Source organism: Scatophagus argus, chromosome 23, assembly GCF_020382885.2.
Source record: "Scatophagus argus isolate fScaArg1 chromosome 23, fScaArg1.pri, whole genome shotgun sequence".
NCBI classification, from domain to species: Eukaryota; Metazoa; Chordata; class Actinopteri; family Scatophagidae; genus Scatophagus; species Scatophagus argus.
The window spans coordinates 5,348,098-5,366,420 of NC_058515.1; the positions used below are offsets into that span (position 1 = coordinate 5,348,098).

General features: G+C 39.9%; 1 long non-coding RNA gene across 1 annotated transcript; it reads right to left on the reverse strand.

Annotated features, from left to right (window-relative positions):
* Positions 1-48: 48 nt before the first annotated feature.
* Positions 49-9,160, reverse strand: LOC124054646. Its single transcript, XR_006842429.1, has 6 exons — positions 8,920-9,160; positions 8,699-8,803; positions 1,536-1,577; positions 972-1,431; positions 444-582; positions 49-300 (listed from the first exon to the last, which is right to left on the reverse strand). It is a non-coding gene; the product is annotated as an uncharacterized LOC124054646 (long non-coding RNA).
* Between the last annotated feature and the right edge of the window lie 9,163 nt (positions 9,161-18,323).

Sequence of the window (18,323 nt, forward strand, 5' to 3'; positions counted from 1 at the left end):
CTTAGGCAAAAGTGGACCCACTGAGGAGAACACATACACACACTCACACAAAAAGTAAAGTTTTTAATCAATTAACAAAGGACAGAGTTGCTGAAATAAGTCTTAAATATAACTAAGAGTCCAAGAAAAACAAAATCCAGAGCCCTGAATCCAGTGATGTTGATGTGGCAGGTGAGAATAGCAGGGTGGGGGAGTCATCCAGGGAGGAGGATCACAGTGACTGAACACAGAGATGATCCAGGGAGATGGCAAAATCAAGGGAGACGCTAGGAGAGCTGGGTGCAGTGAGTGGAGATGGTCCTGGGGCACAAAGAGGCAGAAATTGAAAAATGCACACGAGGAGACAAAATCATTGCAGTAGCTTAGACCTGACCCAAAGCGTTTTACCGATGAACGTGACTAAATGACGTAGGGGAGATGGAAAGAATGAGCCAGATTCTTACTTTGAAGGTTGGGGTGGAGTTTATTGAAGCTGATGGACGGCATGTGCGTAGGTGAAGAGGCAGGAAGGAAAAGTAGGTCACCATACCCAGCCCTGGACATACACAGAACAGACAAGACAGACAGGGACCAACCAAAACACTTGGAAGGGGAAACAGAGGAGAACACAAGGACATATGGGAAGAGTACTGACAGGCTCTGACAGTGCACAGATAACAATGTTTGTCTTCCCATCATTTGAAAAGCCATTAGTGGCTCTTGTGTTATCTCAAGTTTGTCCAAAATGTCTAATATATGACCCAGCTATCTCTGCTGCTTTGCTCTCTTTGAGAAGACAGAGTAAAACATTGTTGACACTGGATTCTCCTATAACTTCCACTTTTGACTTGTTGACATCAGTTTTGACAAGCTCCGCACACTGCTTCCGCCTTAAAAGACTATTACTTACTATTGCTGCTTCCACTTTAAGAACAGTCTAGAGCACTCAGAGTTCAGAAACAGTATGTGTGGGTGTTTATCTGCATGCATACCTGCAACTATGCCTATAGGTGTCAGGTTTTCCCAGTTTTGGAGAAGAGACATGCATTTCAGAAAAAAAGCTTTGATTTTGGCTTCCACTTGAGAGACACAAAAATGACCCGTATGCTTCTGTGCATACATGCATGGTCATTGGTGCACATCGATTAGCGTGAAAAGCAATAACAGCATGTCAGAGACCATCACAAAGAGAGTCTTTTCACTCTGTCTGAGCCAGTGCAGCAGGGATTCAAAGGCCTTGTTATTGCAGGTGGAAACTGCTGTGCCATTCAAGAAATCCTGACAGCTCATCTCTCTCTCTCTCTCTCTCACGCTCCATTTTTTACTTGCTCCAATAAATACTTCCACCTCCCTCAGACAGTGCTCTGCTCCTCGGCTCATTCCATCAATCACAGATTGCATGGATAGGAAAAAGAGCTACGGATGGAGTCACACACACCAGAACAGAATGGGCTGTAATGAAAAGAAGCAATGCTGGTAAATGTTTCAAGATTACACTTTGGCCTGCCAATCTGACACATGCAGTCACACATATACACCTCATTAAGTCAACTCACCATACTGTAGCTGCAGCCACTTTCAGCTTTCACGTTGTGTGTCTGTGGAATAACCAGATTAAACTGCAGATTAAATACAGAAAGCGCATGCTCTGACACTGAGTCTAATGTCTGTTTAGATACACTGGATGACTGCAATGCATGTTACTTGGTTCCAAATATAGTCATCTACCAAAAAGCATTAGCGTCACATCAAAATCCACAAGAACAGAACAACATTTTATTAACCTTAGGCTGATTTTAAATAAAAAAATAAGATAACAATCAAAACTAATATGAGCACTGGATTAGTTCACAGAAACTCCCCAAAGCCACTAAAATATCTAATTACCGAAATGGCTGAAAGAATCCAATCTCCAAAGCAAATGAAGCATGAGGTGCTGATAACATCACAAATGAGGTACATTTATAGCCCATCTGGACTTCAAGATGCAATTTTCACACTGTTCATCATGGCTTCAGAGTTTCCCCATAAGTCTACACTAAAGGGCATCTCATCATAAAACAATTCCTCACTGTGTAAACACTGAATTACTGAAACTCCACGGAAGATGGTCGGTGTGCGAGAGAGTGCGAGCACACATGAATCCCACTGATAACACACTGATAACACACCGATAATATAGGTATAGTGTGCTACCTAGCAGTGATGAGAGAAAAGACATTTCTCTCCTTTTCCATGATAATCATTTTCTCACATTACACAAGAAGTCACGCAGACTTTATTTAGCCCTTTAGGCTAACATAACAGTTGATAATTTAATCACAGTTTCCTGCAGCACTGCAGAGTCAAGGTAAGTTGCTAAACAACATCCTGGATAACTGCACAAAAACCCAACAAAATCCAAATATATTGTTTGAACTCAGCTTCCCATCTGGAATGCTGATTTTTTTTATACTGGAATTCCACAATTATTTAATATAAAAGTTTTCAACAAAAATGAAATCTAACTTTAACCCTCACATGTTAACCAGAAATAGCCCAAGCTCACTCACAGTTTGCTTATCTTTACTGACCTTCACTGTGGACAGTGATGAACGTGCACAATTCAAAACTAAAAAAAAAGACTGTCTTCACATTGATCTGCAGTGGGGGAAAGTTTCTCTGTGCTCTCCATAGACCTTGCATCTTCAAAATGTCTGATATGAGCATGACTTTGTGTTGTCACAGCTAGTTTGGAGCCAATTGTGCTAAAATCTGCAACCATTGTATGAAGTGATAGGACGAATGATTGAATTCATTTGCCATAATTCCAGCAGTGTGACTTTAGTACTCGTGGACACCCACTCTCGTGAGAAACTTATCTGGTTCATGAGCCCGGCACTGCACAACTGTAGAGAACTGACATTGACATCTCATGCTAGTGTAGTGACTTACTGAACCTCGACAACAAATGTCGTCCCCAGCCACCATGGAGTGCCTTCAACATTTTACCCCTATAACATTCTCAGACACACACAACAGCATCTTCAGCAATTTCTAACTGGTTATGTAACACAGTTCTCATTCTAATACCGATGCCTCTATATAACACACATAAGCAAATGAGAGGTTTGGCTACTTCTATATAGTTATTCTTATTGCTTGCCCCCAGGTCCCATTAAGCCCCAAATCAGATCAAACCATGTACCACACGCAGCCCGTAAGAGTCTATGTTCACGTTTTCCCAGGCAAGGTTTTGCGATGACTTTTCTTCTTCAAAGAACTTTTTCAACTTTACATTTTGTGGTTACAACTGATACTGGGGTAGGATTAGCAATCAGAAATAGAAAAGAACTGACTGAAGGGGAGGAAAAAAAAAAGGTAGAAGTGACAATGATGGAGCACAGGGAAAAACACAAGTCAATGCTGATTGGTCACTCAGAATCGCGGGCTCTTCAGTAGGCTCTTCTTTTTCTTCTTCTTCACAGTCTATTAGGAAAGTAAAAAGATGGGACGGGCTGATGTCTGATGGAGGGATCATTCATGCTGCTCCAGTGCAGAGCCTTCTGGGTGATGAATAGAGCTCCTTTCTCTTTCACAGCCTTCTCACCATCCCATTAAATCTCTTTCTCTCTTCAGTCCTTGTTATCTGTTACCCTTTAGCCACTCACATAACCTCTTTCTTTCTCTCTATATGCACATTTAAATACGCATAGTCTTATTATACTATACTTTATGTGCCTATGGTTTTCTAACATCTATTTTCACTATTTCTGTTGAAGCACTTTAAAATCGCAGTGATACAAATGATACAATTCGAGGACTTCATTTGTGTGTGCGTCACCTCATCACTATTTGTATGGAATAGCAACATTATGGCATAACTGCTCGCAAATCTGCAGAGAAGCCCTGATGGACAAAACAATCACGGGTGTTTGGGGTTGGTGCTTAACACAATAAGTAAGTAAGTGGAAGACAATTGTCATTTCTACATGCTTGCAACAAATTATTGCCACACCAAAAAAATGAACAGACAGTACATCAAATTGTGCACACACATGTAGGATGACTGAAAATAAATCAAACAATAAAAAGAATGAGCTTTTCATTTTAGTATGGAAGTACATTTCTGTCAAGAAAAAAAAATACTGGAAAGAAAATGACTACTGATTGGAGGGGATACATACATACAGAGAGGAAAAGGGGAAACAGAAGAGACTACGGGGTAAAAAGTGGAATCTCTCTCCAATAATCCGTCTGTGCTGTATTGGTAGATATCCAAAAAACTGGTAGATGATTCCAGTAAATACAGTCTGGTTTGGACTGGTTCGGACAGCTGTGGAGAGGGTTCAGCTGTGAAGAGGTGTTTTAAATTTAACCCTCCCTCACTCTGCATTTTTCCTTCCATGACTGTTTCCTTGTTTGTCTGTGCAGAAATAAAGACTATCCAACTTAATCCAGTCTAATTAACATGCAACATGAGAGGAAACAGACAACATGGAGGCGTGGTGACATGGTGACTGCTGTGTGTTTGTGACTCACCAACAGAGAGACAACTGAGCTTCTCATCAGACTCTGAGACACCAGGTGTGTGTTGTGCATATGATTGCATGGGGATTTTAGGCTTGAACCCGTTTAACCTCATTGACATCAAGACTGGTGAAATGAAGAGAGCTAAGCTAACTGGCTGTTGGCCGGAGCATTGTAACTTACAGACATGAGAGTGGAATAAAGCTTCTCAACTAACTCTCTGCAAGAAATAGTGTATTTTCCAAAATGTCAAAAACTATTCCTTTTATTTATTTATTATTCAAACTATTCCTCAGAAGGAGCATTTCATCTCGTCATCACCATTTCGCCTTGTTTCCAATCAAAACCTGCAGTACCTTTTATTGGACACGCTGTGTTTGTTCGATTTCTGTCTGAAAAAAGATATCAATCCCATGTTGTTTACTTAGCAACTTGTAACCTTATTTATATAGTGGAGGAGTGGCATTAAATGTTAGAAAAGTTCAGAAACGTGACCTTATACAGTTGACCCTAAGAGAAATAATCAAGTACTCTGTTTGACTTTATCTAGTGCTGAAAGGGAGTTTCTGCAGCAAAGTTAACATCAACTGTAGACTCCAATTCACTTCCTCAGATTAAAATCATGGCCGCCAAATTGAACCAGACTCTTTCAGACAGTTTCCATAAATAATTTCCACTAAAGTGCCCTTGAGCTAACACTTAACTCCTACTGTATAGGGCCATTTGTTCCTCACAGCTTTGAGATGTCAGTGCTAAAGCGGCACTTAAAATGCTAAAGCTGAACTACAAATGAAAGTAAAATGATTGTAAACTAAATTGTTCTGATCCAGTTAGAGGGAATTCAGTCAGCAAGGTATCATATATCCTGATGTTCCGATTTTATTGCTTCAACTGGGAATCCCAGAGTGGATTCAGTTTCCATCTTTTTTTTCTTTTTTTTTAACATGTCCTTGAACATGACACCAATCAAAGTGACCCTGACCTCTACTGTGAAACCCACAAATGCTCGATGCTCTTTAGAAATGACCACAGAGTTCGATTTGTTAGTGCAGCACTGTGTTCACAGAGAGACATACAGCGTTCAGAACTTTACTGTACTGATTACTTTTGGTGTGATCTGATAGCAAAGGTGCACAGCCTATACAATGTTAATTCATCCTTGCACTGAGAGCATAGCAGGTCATCTCCACTGAAAGAAACAAACAGACGGGGAAGACTGGTCCTGTAATTCAAGGATTTATTCTTCTGACAGCTCAATAAAACAGTTAGGAATTCAGACTTTGCTCAGTCTAAGCTGTTTATGTCTGATCAAAAATATGTAGTCATTTTCTGTGGTCTTTCAACGCTCAAATACTTGATATGAGGTTCTTGATCTGGAAATTGTTTTTTGATGAGTTTATGTCAGCTGTTTGATCTCTGGCTGTGAAAACAGCAGTTTTCGTTGAAAGCTTGACAGGGGGTTTGGGATGTTTTTCCCCAAAAGGCTGCGCGTTAGATCAGCATTTTATCTTCCTTCCTCTGAGCTGCTGAGCTGAAAAAATACAGCTGAATGGAAAAAAAACAAATAAATAATTATTCTGAAGCCCGGCCTGGAGAAAAAAGTAACATCTGTCGTTTGCGTTTTACTTTATGATTTCATGTGTTTTCAGCTTGTTTATTCATTTCACAAGAGATTCGAATCCTAGGTGGTGAAACTAGTACAAAGTTTTTGCTTCAAAGAACAATTTCTGTCTTTTATTTCAAAACCCATTTGGGAAGTAAACAAGAGAATGAGAAAAACCGGAGAAATATTAAGACAGTTTTATTGCTAAAGTTTCTCGCCAGAGGAAGATGGGATGACGAATAACTGCCATACTCAAGATTAATGCTCAGAGTAGTCCTGTCATACAAGCTCAGTTTAAAACCTATGTATGTGTATATACCAATGAGTAATACTCTTCCATTTCTATGTATTTTTTTATCTTGCAGGATCTCACCCTTTTTCCTCTTTAGAGAGTCATATGATTGAGATGTGTGACATTGTTGTGTCAAGCCAGTCGATAACTTTCCTCCTTCCCCCCCAAGAGCAAAGCAATTAACCAGCAGCAGCTAGAAGACAAGAGATCATTAGGGAGGCTAAGCTCTAACGATCAGCTCTACGCGTGTGTGTTTGTCTGCTTGCTGTCCATGTTTGTGTATGTCTTCGTCAGTAAATATGTAGGATGAGCTGCCATCGACTGAGAAAATCATTAAATCGGGCTCTTCTGTAACTCCAGATGCTCTCCATCCCTGCGTTCCCTCTCGATGCAAAGCTGGATCTGATGCAAAGCTCCAAATTTATTTCAAGCATAGCACCTAAAGTGGAATTCTGACATATAATGCTTAATGTCACAGAACTGCATAAGGCTAGATTGAGAAATTCTGCTTGGAATCCCAAGGACCCATTCAATAGTATTTTCAGCACCTGTGGGTTACATGATATGTCAGCCTGTTTGTCTGTTTCTCTGTCATTTGAGCTCCAGACAAGCCATCCCTGACTCTGATTAAGCCCACAACAGCTGCCTGTCTCTAGGGTTTGTGGCCCAGACTTACCCCTTCAAATCTAGGTTGCCTCTGCTAAATCTGAAGAACAAGAAATGGAGGAGGATGGATTAGCAATGTCAGAGTGAGACTTACTGGAACCTCAAAGGAACCGTCAATTTGTAGCCTCGATTTACATCCATACAGACTCGCAGGATTTTGTTTTTAGGAGTACAATCCAAATAAGCAGAGTTTTTTGTGTATCAGCTGCTTGAGGTGAAATTTTGAAAGTCCACAATCCTGTTCACATTCTATGCCAATTAATCTGTGGCAGATGCTAGTCCACTTAGCCCAGCACTCATGGACTCTAATAACCGGAATCTTGTCTGACCTCCACATTGTCTGACCTCCCTGCAATCCATTTGATGGCAGTGACTTTGCATTGTACTGGATGTGAAACACAGGAAGTCTTTCTAGGATTAGGACAACAATTCTCCATGGCCACAAAGATTAACATCCTTACTAATATGTGCTGCAGTAATTTACTGAGGTTGGTTTTGACAGTAATATTGACACAGGAAAAAAATGAACGTTGACTCAGCTTTATAAAACGTAGGTAATGACTCAGACAAAATATTTAAATGCAAATTAACATAGTTGGACACATGTCAAAGCAAGGCATTTGATGAAGTACTACATATAATGTTGTATACTTGTATTACCCAAATTGTTCAATTTCATTTCAACAAAATTTCTGATTCATTAATATTTATAATAACATTTTCACAAAACCTACTGCCTGTCACCAGCGAAGCGTTAATTTTCCATGTTGGCATCCATCACGGCACCACTCTATTTGCATTCACTGGTAATAACTAATTGTAAAATGACAACTCAAGTATAGAAACATGAGGAATGTTGTTGAGTAAAGCAAAACTAACACCAGAAAAAACTGCCCCGGTGCACCCTGGGAGGCTTTCATGGAATGCAAGAAAATAAACACATACAAACCATCATCACACATTTACAATATTGCTTATATGGCATCATAGTCACCATCATTATGGAAACATTGGCCATATATAAATATCATACCATAATCAAAATAAATTCTAATCAAAGAAATTTAGTCAGGTCACCTACCAACAACAACCATGTGTGCCATTAGAACATTTAATTTCTTACATATAGTGCCTCTCTTTGACAAACTATTAACATTAGGCTGACAGTAAACTAAACTAATAAAAAGATGAAGTCTGTTAAGATTGATGAAATGAAAACTGTGAAAGTAATAAATTCAAATTGGGCCCCCTGCTTAAAGCAACATAACCACACTCAGTCAGTGAAAACATATTCTCTGTAAGGTGAATAACAGTCACTATTAGGAGCTTCAGTGATTAAAATCAATGAAGGTTTTCCTGTGATGGGATTTCACTGCAGACGCTAATGGAAGACATGAGGTAAACTCTTCAATATCATGCAGGAACTTTAATGATCATTTGACTTTCATCACAGTCACTGGGGAAAGCATTACTGCTGATACTCTTATTGTAGTATACTATACCAAAGTGTACTATAAAATATGCTGCACTCTTTTCCTTATGACTCTTATTTTACCTGCTTTGTGAATTAATCAAGCAATCCATTTTACCAATTTTAAAGTAACAAAAAGCTGAAAAATAAAATGCAGTTTATTTTCACAACCTCCTACCTCGTTATGTTGAGGTTGTAGCTTCCCCAGTAACACGCAGACGCGAACTTTGATTAAAAAACAGGGCTCCTTTATTCCATCGTTGTTCAATTCGTCCCGTGAAAACTGGTAATAAAAACAATAATTAAATTGATGCGTATCTCACTGAACAGACGTTACTAAATTAACGTAGTCAATTAGCAGGCTAGGTTAGCTAATTTTACAAACATTACATCACATACCTCGCTGGCAGCTTATCACCAAAGGAGCTAATTCCCTTCATAGCTTCCACCTTTCTCCACAACGTATTTCCTGAACAATATTTTAAAGATAAATGCTATACAGAAGCTTACAATAATGACTTTACTTCACTTTGTCCAAGAACTCGATTAACACCGTCACAATAAAGATTTCCAAGTGTGTGGTCACAAAAATTACCTCCCGCAGGAAGTGGCTGCCAATTAAGTGTTCCGCCCCAATGCATCATAGAAACTAGGCGTATCATAGTGCACACGAACATATACCCAAAATTAACACATAAACCAAAAAATACTATGTATTCAAAAACTGCCCATGCTATTAAAGTAACTGATGACAACTATAGAGGTTGTTTCTGCTTCAAAATGACTTGATTTCATTCACGAGGGTTATATTTTAAAGATTGTGGCCCATCCAGTCCTTTGTACCAGTTGAAATACCTTTAAAGTGCCAACACAGCCAACAACATGCACTTTTCCACTCACCAGCTCATAACCCTGCTGGTCTGTTAATGTTTAAAATTGGTTTCAGCATTTCACACACACGCACGCACACACACACATGCACTCAGTAGGAATGATGTGGAGTCAGCAAAAGGTCAAGATGGTGATTAATCTGAGCTTAGCCTTAAACATGGGTAGAATGTAATATGGGAGAAGCTGTGTGTTTGTGTGTGTGCACACGCGTGCTCCATATCCTTCTTAAGGTCATTTCTGACGACAGAGATGGCACATGTGTGTGTGTACATCCATGTTGTCAATAGTCATGCAGTGCATCGCCTTGGTAACTGACTCATGTTGTAGCATCAGTGTTGTCAGTACATCCAACAGTTATTATAATTATATGCCTTCCATGAAGATAAAGAAATGCCTTACTGTATTGCATCTTTTTCCCTTACAATGTGTGAGTGTGTCGATCAAACATAGACGTAAAAAAAATACAGAAAAAGATTGACAAGTGAAAGAAGGCTGGGAAGTGAGTGGAAATCAATTGAGGATATACGAACCCTGTGGTTTTACAACATGTCAGGAGTTTCTGCTGTTGGGAAGGAGAGCAGGGTCAGAGATCAAGGCTGTGTGTGTGTGTGTGTGTGTGTGTGTGTGTGTGTGTGTGTGTGTGTGTGTGTGTGTGTGTGTGTGTGTGTGTGTGTGTGTGTGTGTGTGTGTGTTCACCGTGGCAAGCCCACACTGGCCACAGGGGATGTGGTGAGAGCAGCAGAGAGAGCAGGGTGGATGGCTGGTAACAAGAGCTGCATCTGAAAGACGAGGCGATGAGAAAGAGGGGAGGATTTTCAGGGAATTGCACAGGGAGAGTGGTGGAATGAGAGACATAAATAAAAGTGGAGAAGAAGAGATGGTATGAGGAAGATCAAAAGGAAGTTTTTCTCTCCCTTCATCTGTCGCCTTGGGCTGTAAAGCGTCTGTTAACAACACGTGAAGTTCACACCAATCGCACATGCTCACTCTATCCTCCGTGGTCAGATTTGGTTGCTCTTTTGATCTTCCTCTGCCATCCTCTCCGCGGATCATTAGCCACACCTTCCCCCTGTCTCTACAAGATGAAGAGAAATACAAAGGCGATAAAGACGATGAGTGTCTGTCAAACTCAGTCGAAGAAACAAACACAGCTTTTCATGTTGCTTAGAGATAAACCTCTTTGGCAATCGATTCAGGGGTATTTATCAGCAAATTCACTCATTTCTCCAGATGTGTTAAAAATACATTTAGATGCACAGTCATGGTATGGATTATCTACTGTGTCCACTTGACCACCTATTCTAACTGAGGTAGCACCAACCAGAACCAGCACCAAGGATTTTATACCACTGGAAGCAAAGTTATCATATTCAAAGCAAAACATCACAGGCCTATTTATTCTTACATTACATCTAATGTTTGGACTTCACTTCATTGCATGTTGAAACAGCATGTGTTTCCATTTGATGCTGGACTTTCTGAGCAACAAATGCTTGTTGGGAGAACATCCATCCATCCATCAATTTTCTATACCGCTTATCCGTCAGGGTCGCGGGGGAGCTGGAGCCTATCCCAGCTGACTAAGGGCGAGAGGCGGGGTACACCCTGGACTGGTCGCCAGTCAATTGCAGGGCCAACAACCACACACTCTCACTCTCCTAGGGACAATGTAGAGTAGCCAATTAATCTAATGTGTATGATTTTGGTATTGTGGGAGGAAGCCAGTGTACCCGGAGAAAACTTGTTGGGAGAACATTAGTGTGCAAACCTGTGTACTGTGATTTAAATTATATGTTAATAAAGTTGACATAAAGCTACGGTGGACAAATGATAAAACTAGCTGTATATTTGTCCACTGTGGTACTGATACTGTAAGAACAGTTCTGAAGAGGAGCCAGACAAACTAGCAAAACCAGACCGAACTCCACTGACTTCTTTATGAAATCAAAGCATGAAGAGAGTTGCATAACCTTCCTTGAGTGTAGCTAATGAAAAGAAGCAAGTCAACAACAAGGTTAACAATGACACTGGGGATCGCAGGAATGCGTTCAACTACAGTATGAAATATATTATATATTTGTATGGAAGGATGCTGACAAAAGAAGAATACTAAGAAAAATACTGAAGAATGTTGTCAGTGGTCTTACATAACTGACATAATTGACACTTGGATAATAATAATTAATAATAATATTTCAGACAGAATTTTAGTTTTCTTAAGTTGGTAAGTCTAATGGTAAGTCTTTTTTTTTTTTTTACTTTCAATGTCCTTGTATTTTGTTTGATTTCTTGACGACTTCTGGTTCTGCCAAAGCTGTGATTTCACATGGACATGAAATGAGGATTCCACCCAGGTTTTCAGGAAAATAGATAAAGTTACGAGTACTGGTTTGTGTCATAATTTATTTAGTTAAATGTGACAGATTTTATGCTAAACATCTCTCATGAATGCTGACATAAAGCAAGCATCATAAAACCCTGTACATAAAACTCTCATGCCATGTCTGCTGTGCATACTGTCTTTAACAGCTAGTCCATGAAATGCGTTTACTCTGTAAAGGTCATTTTTCCATCTGAGCCTTTGCTTTGTGACCGGATTTCTTTCTGTCTGTCTCTCCTTGTCTCATGAGTAGTGGCCCCTGCAGGCAGACACCAACAGAGAAAAGAACCCAGGAAATTGTTCACGGTCATCATCGACTATTGTGCTGTTTAATCCCTGCAGTTTTCTCCTGTCTGTTTTCCTAAAATTGACCCCCCACCATTCTGGTCTATTGTTCCATTGTATGTATACTGTATTTTTTTTTCTTTCAAACCTCAAGGCAAATACTCTGGTCCTATCTTGTTCTGTAAAACAAGGGATAGAAGTGGGAATTGTTAGTGGAAGCAAAAACTTATCAGTGCAGTCATGCCAACCTTTTTCTTTCATGCCCATTATCTCATGTTGCCTCCTTTCCCATTCTTCTGCCTCCTTGCTAGGCTGACAGAGCAAAACCTCTCAGGCTGGCTGAGATATCCGCCCCCTCATTCTCTCCTTCCCTTTTCCTTCAATCTCCTGCCTCCTGACTGACATTCCTCCTCCTCCTCCTTCTCGTCCAATTTATCATCCTCCAGTTGTTATCTTCTCTCTCTGTCTCTGATGGTCTCCATCGCCCTCTTACCTCAGAACCACTACAGTGCTCTGTTGCCATGACAGCAAAGGTAATGTTGAGGCAAGAGATCAACGAACCTGTTTTTAACCTTTTGTTTTTTGTTTTTTGTGTGAGCGTCTCTAAATCTCTCTCTCTCTCTCTCTCTCTCACACACACACACACACACACACACGCACACACGCACACACCAGCCCCCAGGCAGTTGTAGCTTTATAGGCTCCATCTCATAAACTCAACACAATCTTGTTGTCTACCTTGTTTGCTGCCTTTCTCAAGGGTAGACACCTGTGGCCCATGCCGTTGTTATGGTAACCTATATCGATCCTTAACTCATTCCTTCATTGCTTGAAAAGCCCAAGGCAGTGGCATGATTGGCTCAAGGGGTGGCAGAGGGAGCAATTCATTAAAGACCCCCACGGATATTTTTGGGTTGGATTTTGTCTGGAACTGTTTTGCATAGACAGCTGCTGTGGTCAGTTTTGTTATGTGCTGCACATCATTCATTATTCATTTAGTTTGAAATCTGAGATGAAAAGAGAATATTTCACTTTCAAATATTGCAAATAAGGTGTAGTCCGCTATGTTGCATGGGCTACCCATAATTTGCACATTTTCATTTCATCCAAACACAAAAGCAACTGATTAGTTCTTCCCTGTAGGGCCATTAATCAGTGAATGAAAGCCTGCAGACTTTCAGCCTCCCAGATTAACTATATATTCAAATGAAATAGTTTCATTCAGGAGTCATTGCATTGACTAATTAAATGTTGCAGAAAAAAATGTTCAAAAACAGCCTAAAATTAACCTTTTCATGTGCAGTGACATTTTCTTTGTCAGGGACTGGAACTTTAAACAGGCGATTGTTTGCTCTCATTAATCAATGCCAGCTTTTTTTTCCCCTCTCATGACTTCGACTCCTAATTAATCTGTTTCCCTGTGCTCTTCAGTCAGTCCCCATTAAAACGAGGTAATTAGCATGTGTGGGTGTCCGTGTGTTGTATTGTAAGCATGAAGACTGAGGCAGATGCTTAATGTTATTGTCGCTACAGAGTTGATGATCTGGGTTGTTTGGAACCTGCACCAACATTGTGTACATGTCTGCGCGTGTGCCTGCGTACTTCCATATGTGTGTGCGCCAGGCGTGTCAAATGTAAAGCTCTCACTGAAATTTGCTTAAATATCTGTTGTGAAGGTCATTTTCACAATGACTCATTTCCTCCATCCACAGTGCATTTGGGGGCATACTTCTCCAGACAGACAGACAGACAGTTAGTTTTAAAGAGGATGGTTGAAGCTATGGAGGTAGCTGAGCTCAAGGCAAAATAAGCAAATCATTATCACTGAACCAAAACAGGCTTTAATACTCTATTATTAACATGTCTATATTGTGCCTGTAGTAATTTCAATAAGGAGAGATCAATTGGAAGTTTTTTGAGGTCAACAGCAGAGAAAGACTTTGATGATTAGACTCCATAGATGTCAAGCATCTTAATTAAATATGGGCCCATAGAGGATAGGAGATCAAGATGGATTGAGGCCTGCAGGAAACTCTTTGTCCTGTCCAGTGTGTACCATCACAGAGCATGAAGAGAAGCCTTTCTTCTTCAGTTGTTGCCTTAGAGTTTAATACATCACATAACCTCTCCCTCCACTTTGTCCCTCTGGGTGTGTGCGTTTGTGTGTGAACAATGACCGTTTGAAGCCAGTGTTTAGCTGCATGTACGGCAGCAAACACTTCTAATATCTCCATATTAGAACCTTACATAAGGATGTTGTCACCATTAATAATTCATTGGCCTTCTTTGAAGTTTTGTCACCGCACATGTGCCTTCTACAGCTTTATCTCTCTCCCTCTCTCCTGCGCTTTCTTTTCTGTTTGTCCTCTGTCAGTCTTAAAGATACAACACTGATAACAAGTTACACGAATACGTCCCTCCCCTACTGAGATATTTTTGTCTTTTGTTTCTCCTCTGTTGTCATCACAATAGAACAATCCTGAGGGGGAGTTTTATGGGAAATTAAGTATTCAATATGTGAAAAATACCACACATATGAAAACAAACTATCCTTTTTATTATATCGTGTATAATTAATGATGCTTTGGTGACACTTCATAGAAAAGTACTTCAATATTTTAGAAGCAAAAGGGACAACACATGGGAAAAAATGTTTTTGTTAACAGAAGCACATTATAATATTGCAAGAACATAAAATACTTACTTGATAAATACATTAATAAACATTAAGAATCGAATCCCTTGTATCACAAAGTTTGAATCAGTAATTGACAGTTAAGATGAATTTCAGAAGACAAGAATCTAATATTCATCTGGGTTCAGTTTTCATTTGCAAATATATTTCTCGATTACTACTTGTTTGCTAAGAAGCCTGTTTCGTGCTTTATTCTCTCGTTTTGTGATCAGTTACTTGAATGTTCTTTTCATGACTTTGTCACACAAGGACATAGTGTTGAACAGCACTCCATACTTCAGTTCTTTCAAACTGTTGAATCATCAGGTTCATCAAGTTTAGGTCTCAACCATTTAGCATTTCTGCCTCCTCATTCCCACTTCTTTGCCGTCGTTTCATTATCTGCAAAAGACCTTCAGATACCCGACTAGACGACTGTCTGCAAACCCACACACATCAGCTATTCACAGACTCATCTCGCTGTGTCCCAAACTAACTTATACCCCTGCTCATTTTTCTCTTTTCACTCCCCATCCCTTCTTCATATCTCAGCAAGGCACTGTGTCATCCCTCTCAAGTCACACAGATAAGACTGCTTCATAATCTAGGTACACACACACAAGCACGCACACATGGACACACTGACATGCACACACTCTGCTGTAAGTGATTTGATTTCTGTACATGTCTCTCTGCATCAGATTGACTTGACCTCACTGTGTAGGATCTAGACAAGTTACATATTTAGGTACATGAGGGCATGTGTTTCAGTGTGTGTGTGTGTGTGTGGATGAGTGGGCAGGTGTGCGTCATCATTATTAGTATTTAGACTGTTTCAAGCAGTTCAAGGGTCAGGTTCTGCATCACAGTAGGTGCTCTTTGATTAGATCCTGAGGGACTAACTGCTAATGGCTGTGCTGGGCCAACTGTCAGTGCACACACACACAACCATGCATGCACTTAGCATGCTAACTCACTGTATGCTGTTCATCCACACACAATAGTCTCTGCAGCTGAATGTGTGTGTGTGTGTCTGAAAATCTCAGTAAACAGCTGAATGGTTTAGAAAGGCTGATGAGGCAGTTGCCCTTGCACTGGCTGCCCAGAGGAAACAGTCCTTGTTTGGGCATAATGAAACTGGCATTTGCTATCAAAAGAAAAAAATTCTCCTCTTCACTATTATCATTTTTCTGGGTGGTACGGTACTATGTTTTTTAATTCACATAGTCAGTATTTATTTATTTGTGTTAACTTTTTTTCAAACCAAAATTTCATTTTCAAAGGAAAGATGAGGAAAGCTGTGTAGATGATTTGATGACATTTTAAAAAAAGGAAGCATAAACACCGACCAGTCCAGGGTGTACCCCGCCTCTCGCCCGTAGTCAGCTGGGATTGGCTCCAGCTCCCCCGCGACCCTGACGGATAAGCGGTATAGAAAATGGATGGATGGAAGCATAAACATGCATTATTAAAATTTACATTCAATTATTTTTAGCTACTCATAAGTGTGAAGAATCATTGCAAATAAAGCAAATTTACTTTAGCTACTAGAGCAACCCCAACAATTTCAGAGGCATTGAAGTTGTTTTGTTCTGGATGTGAGCCTGCTGTTCAGGTAGTCTACAGGTAGTTTTTCAAAGCTTTGTAACAATAACAGTAAAGTTATTAGCATGTAAAGCCAATACAAAGAAATGAAAGATGATTTTTATGCTCAGCAGAGCGCACAAGCTTTCTACAGAGTCAGGTTTTAATCCTCTGTGGGTTACTTTAAGTGACAAATGTTACATTAAGCAGAGTAACTTCATTGATTGTTTATATTAAAGGATTAGAGCAGCTTTAAACAATACACTCTGACTATTTATTAATTCATGACCATGGCATTAATTAGGTTACAGTATGAGTGGACTGCAGTCTCCCGTAACAGTCACTGTTCGAATGGGCTCTTTAAGGGTCAACACAACCAGTAAGTTCCTGTTCTGCCTTCAGAGATAAGAGATGTTCACTGTTCCAACCTGCAGATTATAAAGTCCAAGATTGTAATCACTGACACTCGCTCAATATGTCCTTGAACAATACACTGTTCCCACCTAGGACAATTACTCTTAACATTAGAACATCAGTGTTTAGCTCATCGCCGGCTTAACTGTAATACTGTAATTGGTTAGCCTGAGGAAGTGAGGAATAGGGGGACAGTAGTGATGCTGCACATTGCACAGGTCTCTTATATTGCCTCAAAGATGACAACTGAGGTTTAAAATAGAAACCAGTCTCAGCAAGCAGGGGAAGAGCAGAGTGACAGACTATCGCGCTTCTCCAGAGACCTTAACGCATGATGTAACTCAGTGTAAGATTAGACATTGGAGGAAGGAGGGAAAGGGGGAGGCAGAATGAAGAGAGAGGTTATAAAGATACATGTCTTAGTTTTATCTGTATTTTAAAGCAGATTAGCTTGCTGAGCCAGCTGTCCTCCCTCACCAAACCACTTTGCTGATATTAAATTCAGACATGATGACTTCATCCTGGGGCACTTAGCTACTCTGCAGTTATGACATCATCAGGCTTGGAAAGGGGCCCGATGATGTCATCCCCAAGGTGCACACGCACGTCCACACACTATGACTAGCATTAGTATTTTGTAAGAGGCTTTCACATGGGATAGAACAAATATTAAAAATAAACTTATTCCATGAATCACAAAAGAGCTAAAATCCTGTTAGTAACTTGAACACACACTCAACTAATTTCACATACTCTTGAAATAAAGACCGCAAAGTCATTTTTTCTCAGAACTTGCCATGTTTTATAGTAAGGTACATACATTTACACTTCAGCTGTCTTTGTGCTCACAGTAAAGGGGACAAAACACCTACAGTAAACAGTATGTGGCTCACATCTCCTCAGAGCTAACACACACACATGCACCCAGACACACACACACACATACATACACACAGTTGCATCAGCAAAAGCACCCTCATATCGAAACACACACTCAGACATGCAATACAACCACAGTAGTTAACTGTCCCCAATGCACTCAGCTTATTCCAGTCTTTTCTCAAACCACCTAATTTAGGCTTTCTTGTACTTAATGATATATGAAATACCACTTATACTTACAAAACATGTTCAACAAATCAACTGTAAGAGTACAAAACAAAAACATAAATAAAAACAATCTACCTCTTTATGAAGAAAACATTGTCATTATAAAATAAACTTTAATAATCCACATTTTTTACAGCGTTGTCAGATGTGTTTCATTCTGGTTTTTAATATGATGAACTAGGTTGCTATTTATAGGAGGAAGAGCTAAAGAAAGAGAAGAGGAAGAAGAAGAAGAAGAAGAAGAAGGAGCAGAGAAAGAAGAGAAATAGCGACATTTAAGACATTCTGCGCTGCACACAGTTACAGTGACAGTTGTTTGTTGCCATGGAGATGATGACGTTGCATGTTACCAGGTGATTTTCAGTGACAGTCTTTGGAATCATTTAAAGCTATGGGGTTTCCTTTGTCGTGCCCCACCCTCCCAGCTGAACCCCAATAACTTCAAAGATAAGTGATAGAATGATT